At 46.0% G+C, this 14,254-nt stretch overlaps 1 protein-coding gene across 1 annotated transcript in view; it reads right to left on the reverse strand.

Annotated features, from left to right (window-relative positions):
* LOC124798817 (neural-cadherin-like) overlaps positions 1–14,254 on the reverse strand; it is an 858,611-nt gene that overhangs the window by 394,646 nt on the left and 449,711 nt on the right. The gene's annotated exons all lie outside the window — the stretch shown is intronic.

The following is a 14,254-nucleotide window of genomic DNA, read 5'->3' on the forward strand; positions in this document are numbered from 1 at the left end:
CCCCGTCTTGCGTGGAAGTTGCTATCGGGCGCCGTTGTAACTTCAGTTGGCTGAGCGCTGGATCCCAAATTTTACTGAGAATGCAACCAGTGTGTCTACATTTTAGGACGTCGCCCATACGTATTTCAGCAGCCTCATTCAAAATACAATCCGAGAACGACGTGGTGTGTTTTAGCACTTGGGCTCGTTCATATTTCATTGTGTCCCGTGTAGCTATACAGTGTTCCGTAATCGCATATTTTGTTGCCTCCTTCGCTGTCTCACCTGCGCTCCTGGCACTTTTCTCCGACTGCCCGCTTGGCCTGCCCAGTAAATGCTTTACCGCATTTTCGTGGTATACAGCAGACACCAGGTTTACGAAGCCCCAAATTGCCTTGCAACGTAACTAATAGTGCTCGCGTTTACGGCCGTAGACAGAAAACGCATTTAACGTTTCGTCGAGCCAAGATCCTGTCTTTCTTTTAATGAACTCATTCTGCTTCAGGCTGTTAACGTACACTGCTGGCCATTAAAATTGCTACACCAAGAAGAAATGCAGATGATAAACGGGTATTCATTGGACAAATATATTATACTAAAAAAGACATGTGATTGCATTTTCACGCAATTTGGCTGCATAGATCCTGAGAAATCAGTACCCAGAACAACCACCTCTGGCCGTAATAACGGCCTTGATACGCCTGGGTATTGTGTCAAACAGAGCTTGGATGGCGTGTACACGTACAGCTGCCCATGCAGCTTCAACACGATACCACAGTTCATCAAGAGTAGTGACTGGCGTATTGTGACGAGCCAGTTGCTCGGCCACCATTGACCAGACGTTTTCAATTGCTGAGAGATCTGGAGAATGTGCTTGCCAAGGCAGTAGTCGAATATTTTCTGTATCCAGAAAGGCCCGTACAGGACCTGCAACATCCGGTCGTGCATTATCCTGCTGAAATGTAGGATTTCGCAGGGATCGGATGAAGGGTAGAGCCAAGGGTCGTAACACATCTGAAATGTAACGTCCACTGTTCAAAGTGCCACGAATACGCGCTTCCAATATGCGTTCACCGCGATGTCGCCAAATACGGATACGACCATCATGATGCTGTAAACAGAACCCGGACTCATCCGAAAAAATGACGTTTTGCCATTCGTGCACCCAGGTTCGTCGTTGAGTACACCATCGCAGGCGCTCCTGTCTGTGATGCAGCGTCAAGGGTAACCGCAGCCATTGTCTCCGAGCTGATAGTCCATGCTGCTGCAAACGTCGTCGAACTGTTCGTGCAGATGGTTGCTGTCTTGCAAACTTCCCCATCAGTTGACTCAGGGATCGAGACTTGGCTGCACGATCCGTTACAGCCATGCGGATAAGATGGCTGTCATCTCGACTGCTAGTGATACGAGGCCGTTGGGATCCAACCCGGCGTTCCGTATTACCCTCCTGAACCCACCACCGATTCCATATTCTGCTAACAGTCATTGGATCTCGACCAACGCGAGCAGCAGTGTCGTGATACGATAAACCGCAATCGCGATACGCTACAATCCGACCTTTATCAAAGTCGGAAACGTGATAGTACGCATTTTCCTCTTTACACGAGGCATCACATCAACGTTTCACCACGCAACGCCGGTCAACTGCTGTTTGTGTATGAGAAATCGTCATGTCAGCATGTTGCAGGTGTCGCCAGCGGCGCCAACCTTGTGTGAATGCTGTGAAAAGGTAATCATTTGCATATCACAACATCTTCCTGTCGGCTAAATTTCGCGTCTGTAGCACGTCATCTTCGTGGTGTAGCAATTTTAATGACCTTCGATTTCAGAGCCACAACAACTACGCTGGTACACGCTGTGACCGAAACTGCAAAATGCACCTCGTCACAGGTGAGTGTCACGCCTTGCTTCGGTCGGTGGTCTCTTGTCGTTTATCACAGCAGCAACATAACCGTATCCTCAGCCGACAGGAGCAGAAATGCTGCGGGGCGGAAGCGCGGATAAACAGCGCATTTAGGCGTAACAGATTGCGCCTCGTAGGAAGGACGAGCAGGAAGCCGCGTTTTATTAAGCTGCGGCGCGCCCGCTTCCCGAGTTTCATTAGCAGATAACGCAGCCGTGCGCCGGATAGCGCAAGAAACGCAAGCCCGCCGCGCATTAGTGGTTATCGGGCGGCGTATTTCTGCGCAGGCGCCGGACTCGCGTTGCTCGGCCGGGGTTTCAGCGCGACAAAGCCGGCCAGACGCCGGACCGGATGTGTCAGCAGCATGCCGCTCACTTCCTACCCATTCCGTCGCCAGTGCCGGAACCGTGCTTAAGGACGCGTGTCGTGGGCGGAGCGCCCCCAACAACTGCGCGGCACAGTAAACCGGCGCATCGCTGACGAAGAGCGGTGCAGACGTTCTTCAGAACAAGGTACACCAAGCCCTGTACGCTGCACCGGTGAATGCTCGCGACACAGTTGTATCGGCGGGCACAGTGGTACAATGGCGTTTTAGAATCAAAGCGTACTCTTAGATACGCTGAAGCGCCAAAGAAACTGGTATAGGCACGCTTGTTCAAATTCAGAGGGGTTGGGTTCTTTGGGGGAGGAGACCAGACAGCGAGGTCATCGGTCTCATCGGATTATGGAAGGACGGGGAAGGAAGTCGGCCGTGCCCTTTCAAAGGAACCATCTCGGCATTTGCCTGGAGCGATTTAGGGAAATCACGGAAAACCTAAATCAGGATGGCCGGACGCGGAATTGAACCGTCGTCCTCCCGAATGCGAGTCCAGTGTGCTAGCCACTGCGCCACCTCGCTCGGTTTCAAATATAGAAATACGTAAACAGGCAGAATGCGGCGCTGCGTTCGGCAACGCCTATATAAGACAACAAGTCACTGGCTCAGTTGTTAGACCGGTTACTGCTGCTACAATTGCAGATTATCGAGATTTAAGTGCGTTTGTACGTGGTGTTATAGTCGGCGCACGGGCAATGGGGGACAGCATCTCCGACGTAGCGGTGAAGTCGGGATTTTCCAAGAGTGTACCATGAATATCAGGAATCCGTTAAAACATCAAATCTCCGACATCACTGCGGCGGCCTCTGAGCACTATGGGACTTAACCTCTGAGGTCATCAGTCCCCTAGACTTACTACCGGGTGATCAAATAGTCAGTATAAATTTGAAAACTGAATAAATCACGGAATAATGTAGATAGAAAGGTACAAATTGACTCACATGCTTGGAATGACATGGGGTTTTATTAGAACCAAAAAAATACAAAAATTCAAAAATGTCCGACAGATGGCGCTTCATCTGATCAGAATAGCAATAATTACCATAACAAAGTAAGACATAGCAAAGATGATGTTATTTACAGGAAATGCTCAATATGTCCACCATCATTCCTCAACAATAGCTGTAGTCGAGGAATAATGTTGTGAACAGCACTTGTAAAGCATGTCCGGAGTTATGGTGAGGCATTGGCGTCGGATGTTGTCTTTCAGCATCCATAGAGATGTCGATCGATCACGGTACACTTGCGACTTCAGGTAACCCCAAAGCCAATAATCGCACGGACTGAGGTCTGGGGACCTGGGAGGCCAAGCATGACGAAAGTGGCGGCTGAGCACACGATCACCACCAAACGACGCGCGCAAGAGATCTTTCACACGTCTAGCAATATGCGGTGGAGCGCCTTCCTGCATAAACATCGTACGTTCCAACAGGTCTTTATCAGCCAGGCTGGGGATGATGCGATTCTCTAACATATCGGCATACCTCTCACCCGTCACGGTAGCAGTTACTGACGTTTTGCTGTCCAGCGTCATCTGTCGAACATTTTGTGAACTTTGTTTGTTTTTTTTTTGTTCTAATAAAACCCCATGTCTTTCCAATCATGTGTGTCAATTTTTAACTCTCTATCTACATTATCCCATGGTTTATTAAGTTTTCAAATTTATGCTGACTTTTTGATCACCCTCTACTTAAACCTAACCTAAGGACATCATACACATCCACGCCCGAGGCAGGGTTCGAACCTGCGACCGTAGCAGTATCGTGATTCCGGACTGAAGAGCCTAGAACCGCTCGGCCACCGCGGCCGACTGTGCGTGGTCAGTGCAGGTTGTTTACGAGTAGTGCACACTTCGTATTTTCGTTCACAGGCCGAGGTCGACGTGCAATGAAAGACCTAACAGAGTTCCAAGGGCAGACTGTGGAGATCAGATGAATTTGGAAATTTGTGGTGTGTGTGTTTGTCCTTAGGATAATTTAGGTTAAGCAGGGTGTAAGTTTAGGGGCTGATGACCTTAGCGGTTAAGTCCCATAAGATTTCACACACATTTGAACAAATTTGTGGTAAGATATTATGGGACCCCGCGGCCAAGCTCAGATTAGCTGGAGCATCAGTAACCAAGGCAGGAAACTTATTAAATGTTTCGAGAGCAACTGTTTCAACAATATTCGCAGCTCGTGGTCGTGCGGTAGCGTTCTCGCTTCCCGTGCCCGGGTTCCCGGATTGGATTCCCGGCGGGGTCAGGGATTTTTTCTGCCTCGTGATGACTGGGTGTTGTGTGCTGTCCTTAGGTTAGTTAGGTTTAAGTAGTTCTAAGTTCTAGGGGACTGATGACCATAGCTGTTAAGTCCCATAGTGCTCAGAGCCATTTTTTTTTGTTTCAACAGTCATGACAACCTACACAAAACAGGGAAAGACATGATTTTATAAAGGTAATAGTGGGCCCAAATCGAAACTAAATGACAGAGATCGTCGAACGCTAACACAACTTCTGTCAAAACAACGCAAAACTATGGCGGTTAAAGTGACCACAGAGCTCAATAGCCATCCTCGAGACCCCGTATCTATCGCCACTGTCCGCCGAGATCTCGGTAAAGCGAAAATTCATGGACGAGCTGCTGTACCAAAACCAATAGTGATGACAAGCAATGCAAAGAAGCGCAAAACATGGTGTCAGGAGCGTAAATCCTGTACTGCTGATCAGTGGAAACACGTCATATGGTCCGACGAGTCAACGTTATCGTTATTTCCAACATCGGGCCGGATTTACGTTTGAAGAACGCTAAAAGAAGCCTACAGTCCTGATGCTTGATTCCAATGGATAATCAAGGAGGTGGAAGTGTGATAGTGGGGGCAGCCATATCATAGTATTCTGCGGGTCTCATCACTACTCTTAAAGACCTTGTTACAGCCAACGATTATGTGTACATTGTAAGTGATAAGGTGCACTGGATCATTCAAATGTTTTTCCCCAACAGTGATACCATATTTCAGGACGATAATGCATTGGCCAGCACAGTCCCCGGGCTTGAACATTAGCGAATCCTTGTGGGCGGTATTGGAGCGCAAACTCCGGAGCAGATTTCTACAGGAGTTAGAAGAGGTTCTGATAGAATATAACATTCCACCGGAGACTATACAATCATTAAATGCCATTATTCCAAGAAGAATCGCATCTTTGTTTCGGGTAAATGGGGGTCCAACGTCTTATTAATAAACCACTCCAAGTAAGTACAGGTGTTCACGTTATTTTGGTTATCCTCTGTATACAGCAATGTAAAGGCTATGCAGCGAGTAAGGATTGGAAAGAAAGGAAAAGGGCGGGAGAGGAAAGCGGAGGGGGGTGCCGTTAGTAACCTCACTTAGGGCATCGTTCGTATCTCATACAGTACAATCATACATAGATACAGTAACTTTTGTTGATAATACAGCACAGTTTATTTAGATTATCACGTCGCGATGTTAATCATGATACAAAGCATAAATAAAAGCGGTGTCATAGAAGAAATACTGTATATAAAAGCACAGGACAACTTACGCGCCCTTAGTCCTCACCCTCCCAACATTTCACCGGAGTGCAATCGTGATAAACAGTTCCTCAAAATAACGCTATGAGTCGGAAAACATATTATCGGGGCAGCTTGACTTTCTAACTTTCGTACAAAGTCCTTGTTTCGTTTTTCTAATATCGTTACCGAAAAGAACAGTTAGAGAGGGGCAACTCTCTATCGAATAGAAAGCCGCCAACCAATAAAAAAAGCGGATCCTGGCCGAAACGATTAGGAAGCACAAAATTTTAATTCAAATTTAACGTAAAAAAGTTTCGAAAACTCGCGCACAATGGCTCGCAATAGCTGACGGTGCTACGAGGGACCGAGCCAGAGACACACACACACACACACACACACACACACACACACACAAGCGCGTTTCCGCGCGGTGGAGCTAATCTCTTTGAAAACAAAAGTTTAGTACGAATTCGGACCGCAGTTACGCGAGCAATTTCGGCGGAAACTAGCGTCGCACATCGAGGCCCCATTTCTCCCGTTTATTTAATAAACGAAAACACACGTGGCCATTGAAACAGCAAAAACTGAAATGGAAGCGCAGCCGTCACTGGATTTTTACAGCTCTGGAGTTACTTTAGTTTCAGCATCTGCGGCCGGATGTGCGCCGAGATGAACGCGTAAATACACGAAGCGGAGCAACAACGAAGAATTATTTTGTTACGCGGGAATGCAGCTACACTCGCGAGCAAAAGTAATTCGCAGCAGTGCACGCATCACAGCTTCGTAAAATTTTATAAAAACGCGGCAGAGGTAGTTTTCGCGGGAGCTCCTTCCACCTGCTGCGTTGTTAAATTGAGATATATGCGAGCGTATGTTGGGCGCTCAATATTTTGCGACGAACAAGAGACGCCCGCACAGATAAGAAGTTCAGCGAGTTTCTTTTATGAAAAGGATACTAGGAACATCCCTCCAACCTTCCCCCTTTTTTTTAGGTTATCGGCCTTCTAGCTATTATGTTGCGTCCCACATGCAATTTCTCTCCCGCGCCAACTGCTTCATCTCACACACATGCTTCATCATTTGTTGGATTTTTCCGATCTCTACATTCTCCTTATGTTTTTGCCCTCTAAGGCTCCCTCTAGTGCCATGGAAGTTATTCCGTCATGTTTTAACACATGTCCTTCCATCCTGTCCGCCGGCCGTGGTGGCCGAGCGGTTGTAGGTGCTTCAGTCCGGAACTGCGCGACTGCTACGGTCGCAGGTTCGAACCCTGCCTCGGACATGGATTGTGTGATGTCCTTAGGTTAGTTAGGTTTAAGTAGTTCTAAGTTCTAGGGGACTGATGACCTCAGATGTTAAGTCCCATAGTGCTCAGAGCCATTTGAACCATTTTTTTCAGCTGATCTAAAGTTAAAGTAGGTCGATTAAAGTTTTGCGTGCTTTGCATCCTTGTTGTAATATTGCGTGTTGATAAAAAATTCTGTATGTTGAGTGCAAATGACAGGAACTCAGTTTGGACCCTTTCCACAACCTAATCCGCTATCTGTCCTGCTAGCCCAGGCATTTCAGTCATGACCTCGGCTCGATTTTCTTCGTTACAGGAGTTACTTGCAACCCGACGACAGCGTCAAAGCTTTTCGAAATCTGTGTCACAGGGACTGGAATATCTTTGTTAGTGTTGAGAGGCAAACAGTAACTACCGATCAAATAGTACTCGGAAGTCACATCCAGTGGCCAGTAACTGCGTTTTCGAGATGCCAGTACAGAGTCGTCATTTGTTCTCTCGGAAAGGGACTCCCAGCCAAAGACCTGCCCCCACACTCTCCGCCTCCCATCACCATTCCATCTCATACCATCCCATCTCATCCCATCCCACAGGCAGCCAGCGGGATGGGTAATTAATTGGCGCCGTGATTGCTAATGAAATCCCGGAGCGGCATTTCGGGTCGGAATGCAAATGCAAGTGCCTTGCCCTCAAGCGCTCTCCCCGCGGCGGCCAAATATTATGGCACGAAGGCGGAACACGCCCTAGCGCGCCCTCATTAAGCCGTCTACACCGGCGCATCCACCGTCTCACGTTCCCGTTCCTACTAAACGCATGTCGGCAGCTACCTGGCTAATGTGCAGCACACTCAGTGTTGGAGTGCTGTTAGTCAGGAGCACTGCGAGATACACTACGTGGTCCCACTCACCGTGCACTGTCGGTCGACGTGGTACGTTATCTGCTCAGAAGTAACCAGACACCTATTAGTGGATATTAATATGGGTTTTGTCCATTCTTCGCTTTTATGACGGCTTGACCGCCGCTGGTGACAATCTCCGAGCTGATATCCACCCACCAAAACTGTACTTAAGCAGCCGTCCAGCCACAGAGCACACACTTCCATCTGCAGCACAGCAGCCAGCCACGAGCAGCCAGAGCTGTGGCTTCTTGTGACCTTGGCCTCACTCGGGCTCTATGCTCCTTGAATGGAGTACGCCAGTTGACCTGCGTATTGTAATCTTGCCAATAACTACCATCAGTTATAGGCATCTCTCCAGACGCAGAATTCTACTGTCAGAAGTCATTGATATCTACCCGGACTGAGAATCCAAGTGTTGCTCTCCATTAACGAACTAATCACATAGAGACTATGTGTTGTGTACATAGTTCCGCGTAGTCAGCGCGTACACAACTTTCCCACAAAAGCGCGCCCCGCTAAGCACAACAGCGCAGGCGCAGCGCTCGTCCGTCTCCACACAACGGATGGCGCTGCCTTAGAGACGGACCAAACTCTGCTTCCGCCGATCCGCGTATTAATATGTAACGCAGCCAATGAGATTGCTGCTAACGTAGAATCTTTTCTCCTCGCAGATCACACTCGCGCAGTGATACCTGAATGCGCGAGGTATTATAACGTGTGTACAGACCTCCAATTAGTCAGTCTGCATTAGTCTGCATTTGTCTGCACCAGTCTGTACCAGTCTGCATTTGTCTGCACCAGTCTGCACCAGTCTGCACCAGTCTGCACCAGTCTGTACCAGTCTGTACCAGTCTGCACCAGTCTGCACCAGTCTGTACCAGTCTGCACCAGTCTGTACCAGTCTATAGTCAAGTTTCAGTCTGCGCCTAGTAAGATTACCATATTCCTGTACATAGCCATGAAGATAAATGTATAGACACTTTTGTCAAGTATCAGAGATATGTGAGAATACGATTAACGTACCAATACCAAGGGAACTTCAGATTGTCAATTGTAAAGAGCATCCAGAACCAAGTTAACTAATTTTTATGCTTATTATTATTTTAATAAATGTGTGTGAAAATTAATCAAGTTCTGTTTAAAGTTGGTCACCGTCAATCTGCTACTCTAAGCGTGCAAGTGGCATTTCTATCGTCTGACCTAACGGCAGAAGATCAACACGCCACGATAAGACCACGAGGCATATTGCTGACACTCGCCTACTTCGTTAGAGCCACAAGTCAAATAATCTGATGGTGTGTGTACCGAAGGTCTTACAGTAGACACACCACACTATTCTTCCTCAAGAGCTGAAACCAGTGAAGGTGTGAACTTCCACACTTGGATCTAGAGCGAAGCCAATGTTCTAACTCATCGCAAAGGTGTGCCACTGGTACGGGTCGGACTCTGAGCAGGCCAGTCCATTTCAGGAACGTTGTTGTCCACAAACCATTGCCTCACAGATGTTGCTTTAAGGCATGGTGTATTGGCATGCTGACAAGAACAGTTATCATTCCTGACTGATCTTCTACTGTATCGAATATTGCTGTAAAATATGTTCATATCCTTCCCCATTTCTTCTTCTTCTTGGTTGGCTCTACAGTCCTTGAAGAACCTTGGCCTCCTGTATCACCTGCCTCCATTCTTCTCTGTCCATCGCCTTCCTTCTCCAATTTCTTATTCCCATCGCCTTTAGATCTTCTGCCATATCGTCCAACCACCTTTTCCTGGGTCTAACTCTTCTCCTCCTCCCATCAGGTTTTCCCATAAAAACTTTCTTGACCCTCCGAGCTTCTGGCATTCTCTGTACGTGTCCTGCCCATCTTATTCTTCCCTGCTTAATTTTAACAACAATATCCATCTGTCCAAAAAGTGTTTGTGTTTCTACATTTGCTCTTACTCTCCAACCATCTTCATCTCTCACTGCTCCAAAAATCCTTCTCAGTATCTTTCTTTCCCATCTCAATAACGCCCGCCGGTGTGGCCGAGCGGTTCTAGGCGCTACAGTCTGGCAACGCGCGACAGCTACGGTCGCAGGTTCGAATCCTGCCTCGGGCATGGATGTGTGTGATGTCCTTATATTAGTCAGGTTTAAGTAGCTGTAAGTTCTAGGGGACTGTTGACCTCAGAAGTTAAGTCCCATAGTGCTCGGAGCCATTTGAACCATCTTAATAACCAGTTCTCCTCCTGTAATGTCAATACCCATGCTTCTGATCCATATATTACTATAGGTCTTAATATGGTCGTGTATATTTTGATTGTGGTATTCCTACGTTTAGTGTTTTCTTAAACTCTGCAAAGGGACCACAACCAAACCACGAAAGACACCTCCATCATCGTAACACCACTGTTGGTATTGTGCATGACGGCAGGGACTGTTGTCCACGTACTCGCCCAGCTTACTCTTCCATCAGATTGCCAAAGGGTGCAACGTGATTCATCACTCCAAATGTGTAATTCACGGTCCAGTAGAACCGCTCTTTAACAGTCTCAAACATCGCTTAGCTTACATTCGCTACAGAAATGTGTGGCTTGTGAGAAGCTGCTCGAGCATTGTTTTAACTCACTGCGCACAATCACTGTGTATTTGGACTGCTGACAGCACTTCGGAACTCACGAGTGATTCCTTCTGCTGATTTCATGCGAATTTTAATAACCAACCTCCGCAATTCTGAAGCTCCCTGTCCACCGGTACAAGTCGTGTGCTTCGCCTTCGTTTAGCTGTGGTTGTTCGTTAGCGCCTCCACTTCACAATCACTTCGCTAACAGTAATCCTGGGCACCTTTAGAAGATTTTAAATGTCCCCCACGTCTTTGTTACTAACAAGGAGAGATCCCCAGCAGTGGGCTGAACTTTTTGAAAGCATGTACACCATTACGTACGTTAAGGTCCCAGATATCACACACTGCAGTTATTCACCATGGTGAGCCTTCATTTGCGAGTGATTGACTAAAAAAAAATAAAAAAAAATTCGGAATTTTGCGTGATACTCAATAATGTCAAAAAAGTTATGCTGTGTACACTGTCTGCGGGGTCTAATGGACAGGGGAATGCTTCACATGCAGTAGTCTGTGAACTCGAAAATCTTCAGGTGCTTTACATTAGTTTATTTTTTTAAATATTTATCGATATGGCTTTGATCATCATTTTTATTCAACTAACTGATTTAAATATATTTTTTATGTCCATTCTTTTGTCACATATTTTTAATCATAACATCAGCTTCTTCATTTACTGGGATTTTTCTTCCCCTCATTCTTTTTCCACTTGACATCTTTGTACATGTGTTTTTAATTAATTTTATGTATTAATTTCGATTTAACTTCTTTTGTTTTATCATCCTATTTCTTCGGCCAGGTTATTGCATTCATTCTACATATTCTTCATTTTGCTTGAATTTCGTTTTACTTATAAAACATTCTTTCGTTTAAATATTCATCTGCGTTATTTTGTCAATAGTGCAGTACAAGTTCAGCCTATGTTTTAAAAGTTTGTACGACGATTACCATGCGGAAAACATGCACAACTTGTAACGATAAATACATTTTTCACAGCAATGCATAGTCAATATAAATAGAGTATTTCGTCTTTTGTTTTTCAACTGCTGGATTGCAATTTTCAAACAACTGAATGTTATAATAGACATTACGAGTGGAAAAAGTATGCATTTCGACCAATGAAATGAATAAAAATAATCATCGAAGTCATTTCGATAAAGACTTAAAATTAAAAAAATTTAATGCACCTGTCGAGATTCGGACACACAGTCTCCTACATGCGAAACCCTTAACCTACCCACTACACCACACAACCAGCCTATGCAGTAAAACGTATTTAACGCTATTGAGCATCACGCAAAATTCCGAATTTTTTTCGTCAGTTACTCGCAAACGAGGGAACACCAGGGTGAATGGGTGCAGGGCGTGATACATGGGATCTTAACCTATATCCTCACTGTATATGACCGGTTTCAAAAACTCGATCCCACCGCTGCGGACCTCCCCTTGGCAGGTGACAGCTAACGAATAGTTCACTTTCGAAGTCACTGAGTGCTTCAATGGTTCAAATGGCTCTGAGCACTATGGGTCTCAACTGCTGAGGTCATTAGTCCCCTAGAACTTAGAACTAGTTAAACCTAACTAACCTAAGGACATCACAAACATCCATGCCCGAGGCAGGATTCGAACCTGCGACCGTAGCGGTCTTGCGGTTCCAGACTGCAGCTCCTTTAACCGCACGGCCACTTCGGCCGGCCACTGAGTGCTCCTGATCGACCCACTGATTATATAGTCTCTGGGTGTGTCTAAACGCAAAAAAAGGTTCAAATGGCTCTGAGCACTATGGGACTTAACTTCTCAGGTCATCAGTCCCCTACAACTACTTAAACCTAACTAACCTAAGGACATCACACACATCCATGCCCGAGGCAGGATTCGAACCAGCGACCGTAGCGGCCGCGCGGTTCCAGACTGTAGCGCCTAGAATCGCTCGGCCATCCTGGCCGGCTCTACGCTGCACACGATTATAAAACGCAGAGCGTAATTCCTGAAGGAAGGATGGTAGGCTGGGGCTTAACGCGTTGTCGACTTTCTGTCATCATAGAACGCGGGATCCATTAGATTCGAATAATCTGACCGCTGCCCCTTGTTGAAGAAACCAAACCCTAGCTGCACCTAAAGTGATTTGAGCAAACTACAGAGGGAGATTGGGCGGAGATCTGAAGCCCGCTCGTCTCGTACACAGTGTGACCAGAGAGATAACAGGTTTCCAGGAGGCTACATACAGCTGCTGGCGACGCGTCGGTCAAGCGTGGCGAAGCGCAGCAGTGGCAGCGGCCAGCAAACACTGTCCAGCAAAGCAGCCCACACGTACCTGCAACACAAAAACAACAACATCAGTCCAATAAACATTATCTTTTATTAATAATGGTGAGATATCCCACTTTCAAGTAATTGGTTAAAGTTCTCTGATAAAAAAAGAAAAAAAAAAGACAAAATTAAGTTTGAATTAAGTATAACAGTCACATAGTTCCATACTTAAGTGAAGAAAGTATTTAGAAAAGGGGGTCTTCATCTCCATCAACACTAATATGACTTCCTACACTGCTTTATTCCATGATTAGTCTGGCTGATATGATTCCATCTGTCTATACTACGGAAATTCAGATCTGCCTCCTATGCAATCAACTATTCTTTTTAATGTCCAAACCATCGTTAGTGGGTACTTATATTAGGAGCTGTGAAATTAAAACTGTTGCTTAAGTAATAATAATTTGTTTAGGCACATTAGTGCCACCAATAGCGGCTGTAAAATTCAGCTTGTTGTAAGGGTAAGTAGGCTGTTCAGGTTTTTATGATGGTAACGCCACGTAGCGCTCTGTATGAAAATCGCTGACTGTGCTGTGTGCAGTCTGTGGCTGGTTGGCATTGTTGGAATATTCGCTATTGTAGTGGTGGGCAGTTGGCTGTGAACAGCGCGTAGCGTCGCGCAGTTGGAGGTGAGCCGCCAGCAGTGTGGATGTGGGGACAGAGATGCCAGTTTTGAGAGTGGACGATATGGACGTGTTTCCATCAGAAAGAGGAAATTTGTAAGACTGGATGTCATGAACTGATATATATATGATGACTTTTGAACATTATTAAGGTAAATACATTGCTTGTTCTCTATCAAAATCTTTCATTTGCTAACTGTGCCTACCAGTAGTTAGAATCTTTTATTTAGCTGGCAGTATTGGCGCTTGCTGTATTGCAGTAGTTCGAGTAACGAAAATTTTTGTGAGGTGAGTGATTCATGAAAGGTATAGGTTATTGTTAGTCAAGGCCATTCTTTTGTAGGGATTATTGAAAGTCAGACTGCGTATTGTGTGTCAGTTTATTAATGATCAGAATAAGTAAAGAAAGAAATGTCTGGGTACGTTTAGTTTTACTCAGATGCCTCTGTATCAAATAACGTAGAGGTTTTCCAGCACAGTCATTTATAATTTTTTCTAAGGTGACTTTTCATATAAGTAGTGATTGGTTGGTTGATTGATCTGGGGGAGGCGACCAAACAGCGAGGTCATCGATCCCACCGGATTAGGGAAGGATGGGGAAGAAAGTCGGCCGTGCTCTTCCAAAGGAACCACCCCGTGATCTGCCTGAAACGATTTAGAGAAATCACGGAAGACCTAAACCAGAATGGTTGGACGTAAGTCTGAACCGTCGTCCTCCCGAATGCGAGGCCAGTGTGCTAACCAATGCGCCACCTCACTCCGTAAGTAACAATT

The sequence above is a fragment of the Schistocerca piceifrons genome, chromosome 5, assembly GCF_021461385.2.
Source record: "Schistocerca piceifrons isolate TAMUIC-IGC-003096 chromosome 5, iqSchPice1.1, whole genome shotgun sequence".
Taxonomy (NCBI): Eukaryota; Metazoa; Arthropoda; class Insecta; order Orthoptera; family Acrididae; genus Schistocerca; species Schistocerca piceifrons.